The sequence below is a fragment of the Humulus lupulus genome, chromosome 1 (genome assembly GCF_963169125.1).
Source record: "Humulus lupulus chromosome 1, drHumLupu1.1, whole genome shotgun sequence".
Classification (NCBI taxonomy): Eukaryota; Viridiplantae; Streptophyta; class Magnoliopsida; order Rosales; family Cannabaceae; genus Humulus; species Humulus lupulus.
Window position 1 is genome coordinate 216,113,601 of NC_084793.1, and position 21,780 is coordinate 216,135,380.

A 21,780-nucleotide genomic window follows, 5' to 3' on the forward strand; every position below is an offset into this window, starting at 1 on the left:
TAGTGATGGGAAGCTGCCAGTATTTGAGGTTTCCTCTGGGCCAGTAGAGTCTAAAAGTCCATGCCTTGTAGATGCAGTACTTTGTTATGTTGTAAATTCTAACAATCATATCAATAAGAATATTTTGTGTTGGAAGTAGTAACTTTTAACTATGTTGAATATTTAAGACTCCTTGAATACTTAAAGAACATTTTGTTTTTGATGACAGTGTTGAATGTTCTTACTTTTTGTTATTTGAAAATCAAGTTCATTTGATGATACTAGTATATATTAGAAAGCTAATTTAAATATATAAAAAAAATTAAAATATAATAGAATAAATTAGTGTTATATAAATAAAATATATAATGAGAATTTAAACATATCTAAATATAACAATAATACGAAAATTGTGTTATAATATCTATTACAATAACACTTTTTATGCAAAGAATTGTGTTATGCAAACTTCATTATATAACACAAATAATGTGTTATACTAAAGTGTAGTATAACACAAAAAAAAGTGTTATACTAAAGTGTAGTATAACACAAATTTATAAGTATTGAAATGTGTTATATAATCGACTATAAATAACATAATTAAACACTTATCTATATATTAAAATAACACAGAATGTGTGTTATCGTTGAAGTATAATAACACATCTGTATAACAATGATAAAGTGTTATGTAAAGTACCCTAACCTACGATAACATAGTCGGTCTTAACACATCAAAAAGTGTTATGGTATGTTTTGATAACACATTTTCGGTGTTATTGAAGGCATTTTTTCTTGTAGTGTCCTCGGCCTCTTCCCTGTCCTTTTTTGTGGCCATTTAGTCTTTCGAATCTTCTTGGTTCCTGCTCAGTATGTCCTTCCTATTTCCCCAAAAGAGGAAAATGTAAAAACTAGACAAAACAAGCAAACATTATAACTTGGCCTATTATACTACTGTTTATTAGGTCCATCTATCTACTAAAAACTACCATATTACAAGTAAGTCCAACTCTGGTAAATGAATCTTAACAATTGAATCTTCCATGGAGGAGGGTAGGGTTCACTATATCGTACCCACTACTAAGGCCCCCTAAGTTTCACTTCAACCCAAAAGACAAGAATTTGAACCCTTGCCTTATTAATTGTTATTCATTTTAATTAGGTCCAATCTAATAATGCAAAGCAAATGGGCCTTCACAAATGGGCTAACCCATATGAGAGGAATTTAAACTTTACACTTTCAATTAAACCCAAAATATCTTAATATTTACTAAACAATATCATTCAAATAATAAAAGAAATAACAAACTTTATTGAAATATAAAAATTTATTTATAGCCTAGTAAAGTTCTAAAAGAAAATATACTAATGATCATGCACTTATTTTTTTTTTAAATCTTCCACATCGGACCCTTCTTCTAACATATCCTGAGTGATGTCCTCGTAATCATCTTGGGTGTAGATAAATCTTGAAGTGAAAGGAACATTACTAAAAAATCCTTCCCTAATATCATTTGCTAATTGGTGTACTCTTTCACCTATCTCTCCATTTAGTAAAATGATATTTTCATTAATTCTAAAATTTCGGGAGAACCTATCAATAAATATGTCATATTTATCCTCAATTGGTACATTTCCGTAAAATAAAACCTCATTCCATACTATCTTTAAGCTTTGTTCTGCTAGCGGTAATTTGATTGAGTGCATGAGAACTATAAACTTCTCATGTGCTTTCAGTAAGGCTATGTGACTGGCAATAATCTTTTCTATTTCTTTGTGGATTCAATTGATTCTAAGAAACACTCTCTCGAACTCAGTCTCACCATCATGGTCGGTTATTCTCCTTATTGCCTTAACTTTTCTAACAACAATTGGGTCCATTGTGCTAAATTTTGAAAATAAATCACAAAAGAAAAATATCATTTCACATATTCAAAACATATCTGTAACGACCCAACTATTTCTAAGACTTTGGACCATTAAAACTACTAGACATAGCCACTATTTTTTAGAAAACATACATAAGGAATATTCATAACTTTATTAAAAAAAATCCAAAGTAAATATTGAAATACATAAATGAGTGGTATGGGATCCCATTGTTTTAAAATAAAACATAACTTTAAACTAAAGGAAATTTTTTACAAAGCTAAATGCGGAAAATACATAAAAACATAATTTAAAGAGACTAAAAATAATGTCGTCCTTGAATTGTCACACAGTCCATCGAATCCCTTCATCCTTAATACACAAGCCAAGCTACCAAGAATCCTTCTACCGCCATAACTATTTTCCTGCATACATAAAAATAAATGAGTGAGCCTAATACCCATCAAGGAAAATCTACTAGCACATATAACATAAACATAAACATATGACTATAAAAACATGTATTATAATGGCCATCATATTTCTTGGGGCTTGCTAGCTAGGCAATCATATGCCCATAAATTTACGAGGCTTAGTTATCTAAACAAGTCATATAAATTTATGGGGCTCGTTATCTAAACAATCATATGCCCAAGGAATATATTATTGGGACTTGTTATCTAAACAAGTTATATGTTTGTTATCTAAACAAATTATGTGCTTGTTAACTAAACAAAACATATACTAAAAAAAAACTAAAAACATATCATACATATATCAAAGCATAAACATATCAAAACATAAAAGCATACAAAATCTATCCTATTGTCCTTACTAATACCGGGATATTTGAGAACAAGGACGGGATTTGGAACATTCTTAAAACCAACAATAAGAATGGTGAGTATTTCTAAAGAAAATAGATGAAAAGAAGAGAACGAAACCACCAAGAAGAAACTTAGCGAAAAGAAACCTTAAGTTCAAAGAACTTAAATACCTAACCAAGAATCAAAAACAACGAGTTAGGATTTGAGTAAAGAAAACTAAAGGAAACTAAAGAACCATACAGAAATGAACTTAAAAATACGAATACCTTTAGATGTACCAGAACCGATCTACACCTCGATATTGAAAACACACTCTATATCTCACTTCCCAAGTGTTTATAAAGCTTAAGATGATAAAGCTTTTATCCCAACCCAAGTGTTTATACTCTATAGTAACCCTAGCAGCTTGAAGGCTCTGAACACAGCTTGAAGAATGAGAAAATGGCTGGGTACTAGGATCTTCTTTTAGCTTGAATAAAATAATGAATATTAATAATATTTGAATATTTTTCCAACAGGTGCTTAAGACTCAGTCAAAAATGTTCAGAGGCTATTCAAGAGGTTAAGGCTATTTTTAAAATTGAAAAACTGAACTTTCAAAAATACATAGGTGGGGTTGATATATCGCCCCCTATAGGCGATATATCGCCTCACCCAGTATTCCCGAGGCTGGTTCGATCGTTCATGCAAAGTCGACGTATTTTTCGTATCTTCCGTAGGCGATATATCGGCCCCTATGCTGCGATATATCGGCATACGTAAATATATTAAACATGTAATTGCACTTTTTCAGAATAATTTGAATTGATTAAATAGGCTTGATTGAGTAATACGTGATTCCAGCAAGTTCTGGAATGGTTTAGGGCTTCTAGAAACTTCTATTTTTGAATTATCCACTTAAAATGCTTAAATCCCCAAATAAACAAGATTGTGACAAGTTTCGTGCTCTTAATGGTCTTGGAAGATTCTAGAGTTTCTAGCACTTTCTTTTATTTAAACTATAATTAAATCCTTAAATAAACATGCACACGACAAGTGTCATGATCTTATTAATTCTATCTAAATCTTATAGTATAATAATGACATCTTTATAATCAACTATATTAATCAAACCTTATGTTATAATTAATATTCTTAAACTATAAGTCAAACTTATAAAATCTATAAGTGTTGCTACGAGTGTTCAACTAAGTCCTGACTTGAACCAAAAACCACAGTAACTATCATACTGTAACTACTACTACTACTATCTAACTAGCTAAGTAAAGTTTTGGGACTCTAAAATTCTCCCCTACTAAAAATAATTTCGTCCTCAAAATTTACTTACCAAAATATTCCGGAAACCGTGCTAACATGTCTTCCTCCAACTCCCACGTTGCCTCTCGTTCAGAACTATTACTCCATAGGACTTTGACTATCGGAAAACTCTTCGACCGTAAATCCTTCATCCCTCTATCTAGGATACTAATCGGTCGTTCCTCGTAACTCAAGTCTTTCTGGAGTGCTATCGTATCATACTTGAGGACGTGAGATGGGTATGATACATACTTTTGTAGCATCAAGATTTGGAACACATTGTGGTTATCTGCCAGAGCTAGTGGTAGGGCTAATCTATATGAAACTGCTCCCACTTTGTTTAATATCTCAAAAGGATCTATAAACCGGGTACTAATCTTGCCTTTCTTCCCAAAACGCTTCACACCTTTCATAGGAGATATCCTTAGGAAGACTTGATCTCCGACCTTGAATTCCACATCACGCCGCTTGGCATTCGCATAACTTTTCTGACAACTTTGAGCAGTGAGTATACGCTTTCTAATCAGTGCTACTGCTTCCTGAGCTTTTCTAACAGCTTCGGGACCAAGAAGTTGCCTTTCTCCTACCTCGTCCTAATGCAACGGCGATCGACATCTCCTTCCATAAAGTAATTCCAAAGGCACCATCCCGATCGTTGACTGGTAGCTATTGTTGTAGGAGAATTCTATCTATGGCAAGTACTTACTCCATGATCCTCTGAAATCAAGTACACAAGCGCGCAACATTTCTTCTGAAATCTGTATGGTACGCTTGGATTGACCATCTGTCTGAGGATGAAATGTTGTACTAAGACTTAACTTGGTACCCATGGCTTGCTGCAAACTTCCCCAAAATCTTGATGTAAACACCGACCCTCTATTGGATACTATTGTCTAAGGGATTCCATGCAGTCGTACTATTTCTTGGGCATAAATGTCTGCGTATTGATCTGCTGTGTATGAAGTATTAACAGGGAGGAAATGAGCTGACTTGGTTAGTGTATCTATTACTACCCAAGTTGAATCATGTTGCTTACTTGTTCGTGGCAATCCCGTCACGAAATCAATGGTTATATCGTCCCATTTCCATTCTGGAATGCTAAGTGGTTGCAATAAGCCTGCAGGCCGCTGATGTTATGCTTTTACTTGCTGGCATACTAAACATTTAGACATAAATTCTGCTATATCCTTCTTCATTCCTGGCCACCAATATATTGCCTTAATTTCGTGAGTCATCTTGGTCGACCCTGGGTGAACTTGGTATGGGGTATTGTGCGCTTCTTCTAAAATCTTCATCTTAATCCCTTGATCATTCAGCACGCATACCCAATCCTTATATCTTAATAACCCCTGTCCTAATATTGAGAAATATGTGGCCTTGTCTTCTTTAACTGCATCCATATGTACTACTAATGTGTCATCATGCCCTTGCCCAATCCGTATTTCTTCTAACAAACATGACTGGATAGACAAGTTAGCCAGCTTACCGATGACTACTTCTATTCCGGCACTGATCAGCTCCTGCTGTTGCGACTTTTCTATTCTGGCTAGTGCTGCTAGACTTCCATAACTCTTCCTACTTAGCGCATTAGCAACTACGTTTTCCTTTCCTGGGTGGTATAGGATTTCGCAGTCATAATCCTTCACTAGTTCTAACCACCTGCGCTACCTCATGTTAAGCTCCTTCTGAGTGAAGACATACTTTAAGATTTTATGGTTCGTAAAATCTCACACTGTTCTTTGTAAAGATAATGGAACCAGATTTTTAACGCAAAGACCACTATTGCCAACTCCATATCGTGTGTTGGATAGCGTTGCTCGTATTCCTTCAGCTGCCTTGAGGCGTGGGCTATCACCTTGTCATTCTGCATCAACACACAACCCAACCCTTTCTTCGACGCATCACATTAGACTACAAACTTGTCATTGGGATTCGGTACACAAAGTACTGATGCTGAGCACAACTTACCCTTAAGCAATTGGAAGCTCTCTTCACACTTATCAGTCCAGTTGAACCTTTGCTGTTTCTGGGTCAAGTTGGTAAGCGGAGTGGCTATCTTAGAAAAGCCCTCTACAAACCTTCGATAATAACCTACTAATCCCAGAAAGCTTCTTACCTCTGATGCGTTCTTTGGTCTTGGCCAATCCTTCACAGCCTCTACCTTAGATGGGTCTACTGCAACTCCGTCCTTGGATACAATGTGCCCGAGGAATGCTACTTGTGAAAGCCAAAATTCGCACTTCTTGAACTTGGCGTAAATTTGATGCTCCTTTAGTTGTAACAAAAGCAATCTTAAATGTTCCTCGTGCTTGACTTCGTCCATTGAGTACACCAAGATATCGTCGATGAACACTACGATGAATTTATCCAAGTAGTCCTTAAAGACCCTATTCATTAGATCCATAAACGCGGCTGGAGCGTTGGTAAGACCGAAAGACATAACTAGAAACTCGTAATGCCCATAACGAGTTCTAAAAGCTGTCTTAGGAATATCCTCTTCCCGTACCTTGAGTTGATCATACCCGGACCGTAAATCAATATTTGAGAACACGGTCGCTCCTCGGAGTTGATCAAACAAGTCGTCAATCCGGGGTAGCGGGTACTTATTCTTAATCGTCACCTTATTCAACTCGCGGTAATCTATGCACATCCGCATGCTTCCATCCTTTTTCTTTACAAATAGAACCGGTGCTCCCCATGGTGAATGGCTCAGTCTAATGAATCCCAAATCTAAGAGGTCTTGTAGTTGCATCTTTAACTCCTTGAGTTCGGTAGGTACCATTCAGTATGGTGCCTTAGAGATAGGCTTGGTGCCCAGTACTAGTTCGATTGTGAAGTCAATTTCCCGAGTCGGTGGCAGACCTGGTAAGTCATCAGGAAATACTTCTGGAAATTCCTTTACAATGTGAACGTCTCCAGCCTTTAGTGGTGTTTCCTTTACCACATCTGTGACGCTGGCTAAAAATGCGTGACATCCTTTTTCTATCATCCTCTGTGCTTTGAGAGATGATATAAGCGGTGTGCGTAGTCCTAAAACTTGTCCCATAAAGCAAAATCTCTGGTCGTCAGGAATCTCGAATATCACTTCCTTACGTCTGCAGTTGATGATTGCGCCATGCCTTGCTAGCTAGTCCATGCCTAGTATCACGTCGAAGTCTTTGATCTCTAGTTCTATCAGTCTCCTTCTAGTTCTACGTCCTCAATCTTGATTGGTACGCCTCGTACTATCCATGATGATATGACTACTTCGCCCGAAGGCCTCAGTTACAAACCTAGTTCTAAATCTTTCACAAGGTTTGTCTAATTTCTCTATCATTCCAAACGAGATATATGAGTGAGTGGCTCCCGAATCAACTAATACCGAACATATATTATTGAGGATAGAAATCTGACTACTGACCACTTTATTGCTAGCGTCAGCTTCTCCTTGGGTTAAGGCAAATACCCTGGCAGGAACCATCTTGTCTTTCCTTTTTCCCTCTGGCTTGAGCTGAGGACATTGCCTCTTCTGGTGACCTTCCAAACCACAGTTGAAGCATCCCTTAGTGTTTGTACGGCACTCACCAGGATATTTCCTTTGGCACTTAGCACATTGTGGGTATTCTACATAACCCGACCTATTACCTCCATTGTTCGTCTGTGCCCTTTTATCGTTGTCGGACTGCTTGTTGTCAGGATGCTTTCTTTTCTGACCATTATTGTTGCTGGAATGATTGTTGTTGTTGTTGTGGTTGTTGTTTCGACCATTCTGAGGTTGACTTTGCTGTTTAGGCTCAGGCTTACTGGCCTCCTCTTTACTAACATTCGCCTGAAGCCTTTCTAATTCTATTGTCGTTTCTAGGACATCGGCATAGGTAGTATTTCCCGAGTTTTCTAGCTTAACCCCTAGCTCAATCTTTGGTCGAAGTCCTCTAACGAACTTGGTCACCCTTAGAAAGTTAGTTGGAACCATTTCTGGTGCAAACTTGGCTAATCAGTCAAACTACCGAGCACAGTCTGCTACTGATAAGTTCCCTTGCTTCAGACCAGCGAACTCCTCGACCCTTTAAGCGATGAATTTCGAATTGTAGTACTTTTTGTAGAACAGCTCCACAAATCTGGTCCAAGCCATGGTGGCGACATCGTGAGTCTGCTGAACTAAGTCCCACCATATTCTAGCATCCTTCTTTAGTAGAGACGAAACGCAGGATATGTGGTCCGCGTTGCCGAGATTCATGTGCACTAGGATCGGCTCCACATTTCTGAGCCATTCTTCCGCTTCGAAGGGTCTGTTGTCCCTTCAAATTTTGGAGCGTGTTGCTTACAAAACCGCGCATAAATTGGCTCCATGTGCTAAGCTGGGTATGGCGCATAATTCGCCATTGGCCATCCCCCATAAGGACCTACTTGATGGGGTGCTTGAGCCATTTGCTAGGACTGCGGTTGCGGCGGAGGCTGAGCCTATTGTCGATGTTGGTGCAGTAATTCCTTAACTTGCTATCGTAGTCTGGCAATTTCTGCAGTGATGTCAACCGGTGGCGGCGGCGGTGCATTTCGATTGGCAGTAGCACGCACTCCCCTTTTGCGAACTGGAGGGGCTTCATCGCTCTCAGGAGCGACGTTGGAGGCATTGGCATTGGTGCGAGCAGACCTTCTGAGCGACATCTTCAGTGGAGTTCTAACAGTTGAGAGAAACATGTTAGAACTTACCCTAATAGGCTCTAAGGCAAAAACTTAATCTAACCAAACATAACTCAGACCTATTAATTATGATTTCTTATGAAAAATTATATAAGCCTTCTTTATCATTAGAGTATGTTTCTATACTTAGAAAAATAAGCCATTTTTATTATTTTCTAAGTCTGTTTATAATCATCCTATATGACTTAATTCTCAGGCTCGAAACTCATCGTTGTTCCAAAGTTAACCATATTGAGGGAGGGCTGGGATCAGTAAAATCGTTCCCACTACTATGGCCCCCTAACTCTCAATATAGAACCTGGTTCATTGATTTGTATCCACCCTCACCGAACTTGGTCATTATTTATTAGATTTATTATTTATTATGATTGCAAAAGAAAAAATCAAACTCATAAATGTCATCAAAATAAGAATGATATTTATTTGGAAAAAGTTTTCACTAAATACAATCATAAAATAAAAAATAATAAATAAAATAAATAAAGAAACTAATCTATTCTAAAAATCGGGATCTTCTACATCTGATCCTTCATCTAACATGTCATCATCTATCTCCTCATAGTCATCATTATCTTGAGCCTCAAAATGCCCTCAAGGAAGATTCATAAAGATTCTATGTTTTCGCTCATTTGTGAATTGGAATTTCATCTTAGAGGTGAACCTAAGTATAAGAAAATAATATCTCATAGCTACCAGTAATTCATCTTCATCATCTATAGTCTCCCATAAATCTTCTAAGGCTATAATTACAGTAGGATAATCTTTAAAAAGTCTAATCACTAAAACATATTGCTCCGTAGCTCTCATCATGATTTGCTTAGTTGCTTGGAGGTGACCTATCTCCCTGTGGAATAAGAGTAGTCTCCGAGTGATTATTTCTAGCACTCCTATGATATTTCTTGGCTCTCTAATTCTTTTCAAGGCCTTAATGGCTCGGATATCCCCATAAGTTAATGCACCATTCATTCTTAACTGAAAACATAAGGCTAAAATGTTAGCTATACATATAAACATAATCATTATAACATAAATACTTACATTGGCGGTTAGATTCAGAGCTTGAGCGTGTGTATAAGGGAGAACTTCATGCGAATGAACCGTTGCTCTGATACCAACTGTAACGACCCAATTATTTCTAAGACCATGGACCATTAAAACTACTAGACATAGCCACTATTTTTTCCAAAACATACATAAGGAATATTCATAACTTTATTAAAAACTCAAAAGTAAATATTGAATACATAAATGAGCGGTATGGGATCCTATTGTTTTAAAATAAAACATAACTTTGAACTAAAGGAAATTGTTTACAAAGCTAAATGCAGAAAATACATAAAAACATAATTTAAAGAGACTAAAAATAACGTCGTCCTCAAATCGTCAAGCAGTCCATCGAATCACTTCATCCTTAATACACAAGCCAAGCTACAAAGAATCCTTTCGCCGCCATAATTATTTTCCTGCATACATAAAAATAAAGGAGTGAGCCTAATGCCCAGCAAGAAAAATCTACTAGCACATATAACATATACATAAACATAAGACTACAAAACATATGACTATAAAAACATGTATTATAATGGCCATCATATTTCTTGGGGCTTGCTAGCTAGGCAATCATATTCCCATAAATTTACGAGGCTTAGTTATCTAAAAAAGTCATATAAATTTATGGGGCTCGTTATCTAAACAATCATATGCCCAAGGAATATATTATTGGGACTTATTATCTAAACAAGATATATGTTTGTTATCTAAACAAATTATGTGCTTGTTATCAAACAAAACATATACTAAAAAAAATCTAAAAACATATCATGCATATATCATAGCATAAACATATCAAAACATAAAAGCATACAAAATCTATCCTATTGTCCTTACCAATACCGGGATATTTGAGAACAAGGACAAGCTTTGGAACATTCTTAAAACCAACAATAAGAATGGTGAGTATTTCTAAAGAAAATAGATGAAAAGAAGAGAACTAAACCACCAAGAAGAAACTTACCGAAAAGAAACCTTAAGTTCAAAGAACTTAAATACGTAACCAAGAATCGAAAATAACGAGTTCGGATTTGAGTAAAGAAAACTAAAGGAAACTAAAGAACCATACAGAAATGAACTTAAAAATAGGAATACCTTTAGATGTACTAGAACCGATCTACACCTCAATATTGAAAACACACTCTATATCTCACTTCCCAAGTGTTTATAAAGCTTAAGATGATAAAGCTTTTATCCCAACCCAAGTGTTTATCACTCTATAGTAACCCTAGCAACTTGAAGGCTCTGAACACAGCTTGAAGAATGAGAAAATGGCTGGGTACTAGGATCTTCTTTTAGCTTGAATAAAATAATGAATATTAATAATATTTGAATATTTGTTCAACAGGTGCTTAAGACTCGGTCAAAAACATTCAGAGGCTAGTCAAGAGGTTAAGGCTATTTTTAAAATTGAAAAACTGAACTTTCAAAAATACATAGGTGGGGTTGATATATCACCCCCTATAGGTGATATATCGCCTCACCCAGTATTCCCGAGGCTGGTTCGATCGTTCATGCAAAGTCGACGTATTTTTCATATCTTCCATAGGCAATATATCAGCCCCTATGCTGCGATATATCGGCATACGTAAATATATTAAACATGTAATTGCACTTTTTCATAATAATTTGAATTGATTAAATAGGTTTGATTGAGTAATACGTGATTCCAACAAGTTCTGGAATGGTCTAGGGCTTCTAGAAACTTCTATTTTTGAATTATCCACTTAAAATGCTTAAATCCCCAAATAAACAAGATTGTGACAAGTGTCGTGCTCTTAATGGTCTTGGAAGATTCTAGAGTTTCTAGAACTTTCTTTTATTTAAAATATAATTAAATCCTTAAATAAACATGCACACGACAAGTGTCATGATCTTATTAATTCTATCTAAACCTTATAGTATAATAATGACATCTTTATAATCAGCTATATTAATATAAACCTTATGTTATAATTAATATTCTTAAACTATAGGTTAAACTTATCAAATCTATAAGTGTTGCTACGAGTGTTCAACTAAGTCCCGGCTTGAACCAAAAACCACAGTAACTATCATACTATAACTACTACTAGCTACTACTACTACTACTATCTAACTAGCTAAGTAAAGTTCTGGGACTCTACAATATCTAAAAAAATATACTTACATGGTAGCGAGTTGGCCCTTTGTAGATGTCGTGTGTATTTCTTAAGAACGTTCAGGACCAATATAGTTGTGGCTTTGGTACCAATTGTAACACCCTAATTTCTCATAATAATGTCGAGAACACAACATTGGATCATAAACATAAGCATTGCTCTTTTATTTAATAAAATCATAATAAGCAAATGGATCCCATGTTTTTACAAAAATAAAATAATAGTCTTTAACAAAATAAAATGAGCGACATTAGAATAAAAATAAAAACTTAAAAGAAAAGGCTTTGTAAATAAAATCATTGGCCCATTGATCATTCCTTGACTATACGGTCCCCACGAATACATTGCTAAGCTCTTAGGTCCCACTCATCACCGATCATTCTAACCTCAATTATCTACATAATAACATCATAAGGAGTGAGCTTCTAAGCTCAGTAAGGAAAATACATACAAAAGTCATATAAACATATAATCATAAGAAACATATCATTAATTCATGCAAAATTTCATAACATAATCATACAAGATCACAATATATCCTAGGTCATAACATAGGTCGAAATCATAGGTCATAATAACAAGACAGGTATAAGAAAAAGATAAGTTCTTATACAAGGGGTGGCAATTAATCCCCCAAAACCTTATATATGACATAAAAGATTTAAATTAGAGACTTATAATAAAACTATAGTTCCAAGAATTTTAACCCTCATAAATTCATACCTTCACCCCACAACCAAAAGATGAAATCTCGAGCCTTCACTCTAATGCTTATCTCCAACAACGACACCAAGAGATTTAATACTTGGGTAGATTTCGGCTATAACAAGGATTTGAAAGGCATGGTGTTTCGGCTATGTTGGGATTTATAATGGCCGTAGTGTTTGAGGCTTTATAGAGAAAATTGAAGTAAAATAATTCTCGAGCACTATAAAAGCTATATGGTGTGTTTATGGGGCAAAAGTATGAGAACTTTTGGGAGATGTATATTTCGAAAATGGAGAGGCTTGAAAGCTTTATTTTGAGTGTGAAAAATGGTGAGGGGAAATGCTCTATTTATAGGCTTAAACCCTAACCTCTTTTCTTAAACTTCTCCACTCTTCTTCAACAACATTTTTAAATTTTGAACTTCCCTCCCAAAGGAAGTTTCAGCAAGCCCCATGGTGTACCAATTCAAAACGCTACAAATCCTCATTTGATGCCACACAAACTCAAACTCAACAACATGTAGTCAAAGTCCATACTAATCTCTCTACAATGTCCCCCCACACCTCCACCCATGTGTTTTCAAGTTCAAATATTTTTAAATGGTTCAACCAATCTTCAACTTGGTAACTTGATTCAAGCCTAGTGTGACACCTGTCTTGTAAAATTCAAAATGAGTCAAAAACCCTTCCTACTTATGTGTAACGCCCTGGATAACCAAGACTGTTACACTATGTATTTAAAATATTGCAGGACTTGCTAATCAAGTCATTTGATTAAAAGTGTAGTCCTAAAGTCAATAATCAGGTTAGGGTTAAAAGATTTTGATCGTAAACTGTCAATTTTCATTAAAGTAGATTTTTGGTACATGGGATCCCAAAATAGGGTTGAAGAAACAATTTTACAAATTCTCAAAAGTTATATACAATCTAGTGGCCACTCTAATGGCAAAATACAAACTTTAGGATTTGTCCCTATACTTTCCCTCAACCGTGGCAGACGAGTGGTTGACAATGTACACCTCGCCCCCAGAGCTCTCCAACTCATGGTTGATCCATCTTACCCTTGCCTTTACCTGCACCACGTAGCACCCGTGAGCCAAGGCCCAACAAGAAAACCATAACAGTGAATACACAATCAATATTATCAATCATGAGACAGATATTTCAAAGTTCAACACATCATAAATATCAAATTGATAACAGTCAACATGTACGTTCAACTCATATCCCAGATAATATGCAAATGCTCGGGGTCAGCGCCCTTAGGCTGAGCCCTCTATTTACTCCACTGACTCCGGCTAGCTTAGGCTGAGTCTAGTGTTTATCTAACTAACCCCAGCTCAGAGTGGCCGAGCCGCGTCCTGTGCAGAAATTATCAGCCCCGGCTCTCTTAGGTCGTGCATTTCATGTTCGCATAACGATATCGTAGTTATACAACACACACATATACAGGTACAGGGAATCTTAGTCCCCACACAGCCACACAAGGGTGCAATTTTCTTACCTTGAATTCCTAGCGAAGATGATAGAATGCTCCCGAGCACAATCCTCAGTCCTGAGCGTTGGTGATAAACCTAGTCACAGGGGTCATTGGATAATCGTCAACTTTTAATCCAAATAAATACTTAGGAGATAAAAACTAGCCTCCAGGACCTCAATTTCTACTAAACGGGGTAGTAGAAATTTTCCTGAACCTTACCAATTCAATATGCCATCCCAAGGTAAAAATCCCTAGGCGGGTCGCGACTTGACCCCATGGGTCGCAACTTGCCCTCAAGTCAGAGACCAAAAACCCAAGCCACAAGAGAGGTAGGCCGCGACTTGCCTCTTAAGGTCACGGCGCGCCTCCAAATCAGAGAGCATACCCAAGCCCTTTTGAGCACACGTGTTGTGTCATCCCAAAGCTGGGTCGCGGCGTGCCCCTTCGAAGCCAGAAATTCTGGGTTTTCTTCACACTTCTCCCATCCAATTTTTCCCAAAACTCAAACCCAGTAAAGCCTCTCAACCAAAACCGAACCCATCTACGAGTTCAGGATTTTAATCACATATTTAAACATAAAATTCCTAACAAATATACTAAAATCAATACCCTAATTCAGTAGAAATCATCACCCAACACTCAGCTTAAATTCCACTCTAATAATCCAAATTCTCTAACAAAATCAATGACTAGAACTTACCTCAATTGCCTGTTGAATCCACAAGCTCTTTCTTCCTACTCTTAAGCTTAATTCTCCTAAGTTCCCAATTGAACCTCCAGGATAAAGGCCTCAATTCCTCAAGACTCCCAGCAGAATTTCCTTAAGCTCTAGCCTTCAATCAGCCCTTTCCTTCCCTTAGCTTCAAAACACAAGTGAGGGAGAAAAATTGTGAGGGAGAAGGAGAGTGAGGACTTAAAGTTTCTATTTCTTTCTGAAGTAGTCCTAAGTGGTTACTGAATATATCCCTTGTTTAACAAAAGACCATTATGCCCCTTAAGCCTATTAGTCCTCAAATTGTTCCTATGGGTAGAATGGTCATTCTGCTCCCAGTTCTCGCTAATCCCTCAAGTGTTCCTAATATCTACCAATTATTCCCGTTATCCAATTAATTACCAGATACTTATTCAATACTCAATAAATCCCAAATATTCCCTAAATTCCCAGAAAATATCCCCAGGCTCCTCCCGAGCCAGGTATAAACCCTGTTGTGACTATTTCGCTAATCCGCTCACTAGGACCGTCTCGAACCATATGCTACAAATATATCCACATAATAATGTGGTCTCAACAATTTATCACAAATAATCACATTTATGCCCTCAACGGGCCAAAATCACAAATATGCCCTTATAAGCTATAAAGGGCCCACATGCATATCTAATACTCATAAGCATTCATATCACATAATCATATAATCATATTAATCATGCACGCCACAAAATCATGCATTTTAACCATTTAATCACACATATACCAATTATGCCCTCCTGGCACGCTAATTAAGGCCCTTAAGCCTTATTAGTGATTTTGAGTCGTTACATTATGTGTTACGTGCCTATGACTAAGTAAGACTTCATTTGTTTCTTCAATTTATCTTTAATACTAAATTAATTAATTCACAAAAATTCCACCTAATAATACTATAGGGAATTTCGGCTGTACACTTTAAAATTCAATTTGTGACTTATTTTTATGCCATATGTATACTTCTTAAGCTACCGTTAAACATGTGTACATTATTCTTAATAAAAGCTTAAAACTATACTCTAATTTAATCATATACTAAAAATCTTATAAATACTAGCTATAATAATTATAATTATTTCTAAGTCATAAGATCATACCTTAAATTAAATAATTTAAACTTAAAGCGATCTTTTTAAATTCCAACACTCAAGTCATAACTATAAACTAATAAAACTTAACCTAAGATCATATTTAAAGAGCTTATAAGAAAATAATAACCTTGGTTATTACATCTATAAATATGAGCCTAATGATCACTTGCAAGACACACAATTTTCCATCTATAAAGCACTTGGCTAGAAAATACACCAAAAGGCTTGATAATTCCAGAGAGCTATTTCCAAACTTGAGAGTCTCTTAGTGCTTAGAGAATAGGGGGAAAATAAGCTTTTGGACAAAGTTCTTGAACCTTGTTCAAGTTGGTGATCCTCAATACTCTACACTTTGATTGTGTGAGAGTTCTTGTTTTTATTCTTGTTCTTTACATCTTTTGTTTATTAATTTCTTAGATTATATATTTGTATTATTCATGCTTTGAAGTTTGTAATCTTCTTCTCTTCTACTACTTCTCAAATCTATTTACTTGTATTGTTAGCAATTGACTTTGTAACATCTATTTTAGTAAACACGTTGTCTATTGTATTTATTGCTTAGAGTTCTATCTTGATTTCTACTTATTTCATTGAATATTATATTTTCTAACATATCATATTCTCATAAATGAATATAGAATTTTCTGATATTTATGTATAAATTATTCAAACAATAATTTCAATGATTATATATAATAAAACTGTATTTTTATTTAAATCAATACAAATATATTTTCACATATTTTTAGGGCACCAACCCTAACAACATATATAGTATAATATATTACCAAAATATCCTATGATTGTCGAAAGTATACCATTGACATCTCTAAAGAAAATAAAAATACTAGCCTTTAAAGAAAATATATTTCCATAAGTTAGAAAATTTATTATACATGTATTGCCATTGGTTTCTAAAAAAATTCTCAAAAATATCAATGTGATAAATAAAATTGATTGATAAGAAAAACTGAATATTTTAAGATTTTTGATGCCATGTATTGACGTGGTATTTCGCCAATAGGGGATTAAGAAATCCGAGAATACAGAGATCAGGCTTTTGCTAAATCGTAACTGGATAAATAAAAAAGAATTAGGATTACCTAAACTTTTTACGTGGTTCAGTGGTTAAAATCCACCTAGTCCACAAGTCACTCTTATTGATCTGTTTGTTTCTCATCGTGAAATCAGCTGTCACAATTTCACCAGAGTTTCAGTATATCAAATGTTTTCTCTTTTTCTGTCCATTCTCCCATGTATTTATAGGGAATTCTGCTTGGACAGTTTTGGGTAACCATGCATAAATATGGTAACAAACATTTTTCAGTAACTTCTCATTTACATAAATACATTAATGCCTATTGATTTTATGCCCCCAATATCAGGTAATAAATACAGAATAATATCTAGGCATTAATGAGTGTATAAGGAATCTTCGAGTCTTTTGGGATCCTTCACTGTGCGTCATGATCAGGCTTTCGTGAGCTAAATACCTCCTTCGAGTTGGATGATGAAGAACAAACTTGAGCTGACTCGGGTCACGTTCAGAGTTTCACGAAGGTGACCTGGCCATCGCACATCTTGAACTAAGTTGTTGACGCCAGAGGTGATTTGGAGACTATCTGACACACACGGTAGGGGCTTTTAGGGTTATGTTATTGAAAACATGCTTACCCCCTCCCCTCCCCACTCGAGTGTGAGACACGTGTCAGTCTGTAATAGGTGCATGTTTGGGTTTCAAGTACTGTGACAACTATCTTGTCAACTTTTTGTCATCGCTTGGTTTATCTAATATAGGCCCTTGGATCTCAAACTGATCTAATCATGTGGCTTGGATCGTTTCCTGAAGTTTGTTTATAAATAGGAGAACCAGACCTGAACCTAGCCACCTTTGCATTAAAAAAAATTCCTCTTTTTTCTTCTCAAAATACTCTTAGAGCTTTCTGTGTTTCCTCATTTTCCAGAAGCTTCAAGGTTATTACCTCCGGTGCTGCTATCATTTCCTTGAACGAAAACCAAACTATAAGTATCATTATATTCAGTTTAAATTTCATCTTATTTTTCAATAAGTTTTATGAAATTTTCCAGTATATTTTCTTACTTCGGTTTTGTGTGAGTTTAGTATGGGTTTTTGTTCGACCAAAAATAACAAGACTAGGTCTGATTATAAATAATGCACAAAAAGAAACGGGTGATTTCCTGGGTTTTCTAGGTTTGAAAGATGATCATTTTAGTTTGTGAATGTAAAGATTTGATGGTTTTTAGATTCAGTTTTGGGTAGCTTAAGAGTTACAGTTTCTCAAGTGGTTTTGCATTAAACCGCTTTCCAAAAAGGTATTGGGTCTGACACAAGAATCCCAATGTATCAAGGGTTTTCTGAGATTACAGCGCGTGGTCATTGACTGCACATGCACACATGCGTTGGTGCTAGGGGAAATCTTAACTCGTATATATCTTAGGTTGAATAGACTGAATCCAAACCCTCGGGTTGCCATACCTTTATCATTGTAGCAAGATTTTATCTTAGGTCACCTCTAACAGACCGCTTTGTCGTTAGGCAAACTAAATTATGGCTAACCAGAAGAAGTCAGTGGTACGCTCTTCTTCCCAAAGTAAGAATAAGGGTAAGCAGACTGCGTTCGAGACTCCTATTCCTCACTTCGATCCAGAAGTGGATAGGGAGATCATGGTTGACCCCAACGCCTTCTTTGAGGCCAAGCATATCGAATCTTGGATAAATACTCAGGGAAAAGTGAATAAAATTTTACTGAGTCATGGGATCGAGTTGGGGTCTGAGGTTCTTGTCGCCCGCCCTCCACGTGAGGGAGGATGACTTTGAGGCTCGAAGTAATGAGCACCTGAAGGTAGGTGCCTTTCTTCCCTTGGACCAGTATTTCGTATATTTTTTAAACTACATCAAGTTGGCACCGTTCCTGCTCCCCCCAAATTCGTACCGACTTTTGGCGGGGCTAAAATATCTATTTTTTAAGCACGAGTGGGAGGTCCCCACCCCCGCCGATATCATGTACTTATTTTTCCACAAAGCCAACCCAGAATCAAAGGGATAGGTGCTGGATTCTACTACCTCACCAGATTCCCCAGCACAACCTCTATTATTGACCTCCCCAGCCACCCAAATGACTACAAGGATCAATTCTTCATGTCAAACGGGCTCAAGAACTGCACCCATTGATATTTCAATTGTCCTCGTAAGTTTCTCATCTCTTTGTACTATGTACTTGAATTCCTTGTCAACCAAGTTTAAACATATTCTAGCAAAGTTGTTACCTTGTGCAGCTATATATAAGAGAACGGGGCGGTCAGAGACCCTCGAAGGTCAATATGAGACTTTGGTTCGTATTCCTACCAAGAAGAAAGAGTTCCAGATGGTGGTGAATGATGTCATCATGGTGGCCTACAAGTTGATCCGGAAAGATCAGACACTAGCCATCAGAGCTCAAGGCCCTCTCCCCGAGTTCCCTCCTTCCCATGAACTTATCCCAGTCGTTGAAGAGGTTGATGAAAAGGAGGAGATCGTGCAGTTGGCCCAAGAGCAAGGTTCCTAAAGATGGACAAAATCCTGACCAAGACCGAGCTAAATTGAGGGAAACAACCGGCACCTCAAGCTAAGGTAACCCATATAGAGAAATGAATTGAGTTGCATCCAGTTTTAGGTTAGTTTTATTCAACCCAAGGCAGCTCGTGAGTTGACACCCAATTGATCCAAACCTAAATGTGACCCTCCTTCAGTGTGTGGATCAATTGGTCGTATGCCATGATCATAGCTACCCCAAATGTACTGTAGTGGTAGATAATACCCTTCATTTTAGGTCCACTATTTTTTAGGAATATGGTACAAACCTTTTGTCGTGGCCTTCCCTGTGTCATGGTGTTTTTACCCTGGGTATTAGGCAGGCTGAGCACGAGTCTCCCCCTCCGATAATCCTAGAGTTAGAGGTTTTACCCAACCCAGTTCATAATCCAGTAGTTTCCTCCTCTAGTTTGAATGTTAGGCCCCTGTACTGTTACTCTTTGTTTTATGTTATCTTGATAAATCGTTTCTTGGATATGAATTTTCTGCTCGCCCTTTTACAAACGTAGAAATGAATCTAAAGGAGGCCCTCAAGACCGGACCACAAGTAAAGAGGCTGAGGGTTTCAAAGAAAACTGCTCTCGAGGTTGGGACTATCGTTGGGTCTCCTGCAAATGATAACGGTGCCAGTTCCACGAAGAAGCAGCAGCCTCAGCCCTCCATAGTCATGACCCTGCTGGCTCCTCCACTAGCTCCTCGTGACCCCACTCCTATCCCACAGGTCACCAAAACCGAATCTCTGACAATCACCATCCCAGCTCCCCTCCCCGAGGTAGAGAAATATCCAGAGCCCTTGCGCATCTCGTATCAGGAAAATTGTGAGCCACATGATGAAGCACGCGAGTTTGGTCACCGTTAAAGAGTTGCAGACTATCGAGTGACGACCATTAACAACCATCCTTGACTCTGCATTAGGGATGACTCTGACGGTAAGTACTATTCTGATCTTCTTCTTCTAGTTCCATGCCTTCAAAAACTAACCCCTCTTTATCATTCATTTGTAGTCTTGCATGGCTCAGATCTGTGGCATCACTCGAGTTTGAGGTGAGGTTGATGAGGCCAGTACTACCTTGGAGGAAGCCAATGCCACCAGGGCAGCCCTAGATGAGGCCAACAATGCCCTGAAGACCCCACAAAAGAATGAGTGATTTGCCAATGCCCAAGCCTTGGAGGTGATTCGACAGTGGGAGCAGCTTCAAATCGAGGTTAACGATCATAAGGAAAAGCTTGCCCAAGTTGACAGTCTCAAGCAGAGGCATGCGGAGGTCAACAGTCTCAAGTAGAGGCTTGCGAGGTTGAGGCCAAAGCCAAGGAGGATGTTGCCGAATCAGAGAACTCTTTAGAAGAAATGTTCTATCGGGTCTAGGCGTATAACTAGGAAGGGGATTTCTCATTCCTTGACGCGAAAGTTTGGGGGCGCTACCTTGTCGAATTCCAAGACTGATTATCAAAGGAGCCCGCGGACACAGCCGAGGCTTCCGGAGAAACAGCAGGGGTCGAGGAGGAAGAAGTGTCATTCCAGAGGCAAGTCACCAGAGCTCATGGATGAGAGGGGACCTCTCTTATAGATGTAAAAAAAAATTATTATTATTTTATTTTAGGCCTGGAGCCTTTAGTTTGTTGGCCTTTTAGGTCAAGACAATTTCTAATCGATTTATTGATATACTTGTGTTAGTATATGTTCATTAATTGTTTATTTATTTTTGTTCCCCTTAATCTATTATCCTATCATGTTTCTGAACCTTAAGTCCTTGTACCCTTGCATAGTCATAAAGGTAAGCTTTAGAACGAGATAAGTGTCTGATGACTCGACTAGTTAATTATGGTCAATGACCTGGTTATAACTAGGAGTTTTCTCGCCTAATAGCGTTATACATGTTAGGAATCAGGTCTCAGACCTGGTTATATCCAGGAGTTTTCTCGCCTAATAGCGCTATACATGTTAGAAATCAGGCCTCAGACCTGGTTATATCCAGGATTTCCTAGTTCAATTCTAGGTTTTGTTTCTTTAAATTTTCTTTAGCTTAGTTCATATTCAGAATTTCTTTGAAAATTCAAGCTTTAAAAAGCTGTAGAATAATCAATTTTCCAAATTCTAAGTTTCACAAATTCATAAAATTCACTCTTCAAGGGTTATATTCCCCCAAGCGATCCAGTGCCATTAAAATAGAATGGCTTTTATAAATAAGCCTTACACATAAATGTACTAAAAATATTAAAAATTAACAAAGTCGTCCTATTACTGATAGTATTTTTTTAGAAGTAAAGCATTACAAGTCTGTGGGCCAACTCTCCACTTAAGTGAGCTAGTTTGAAG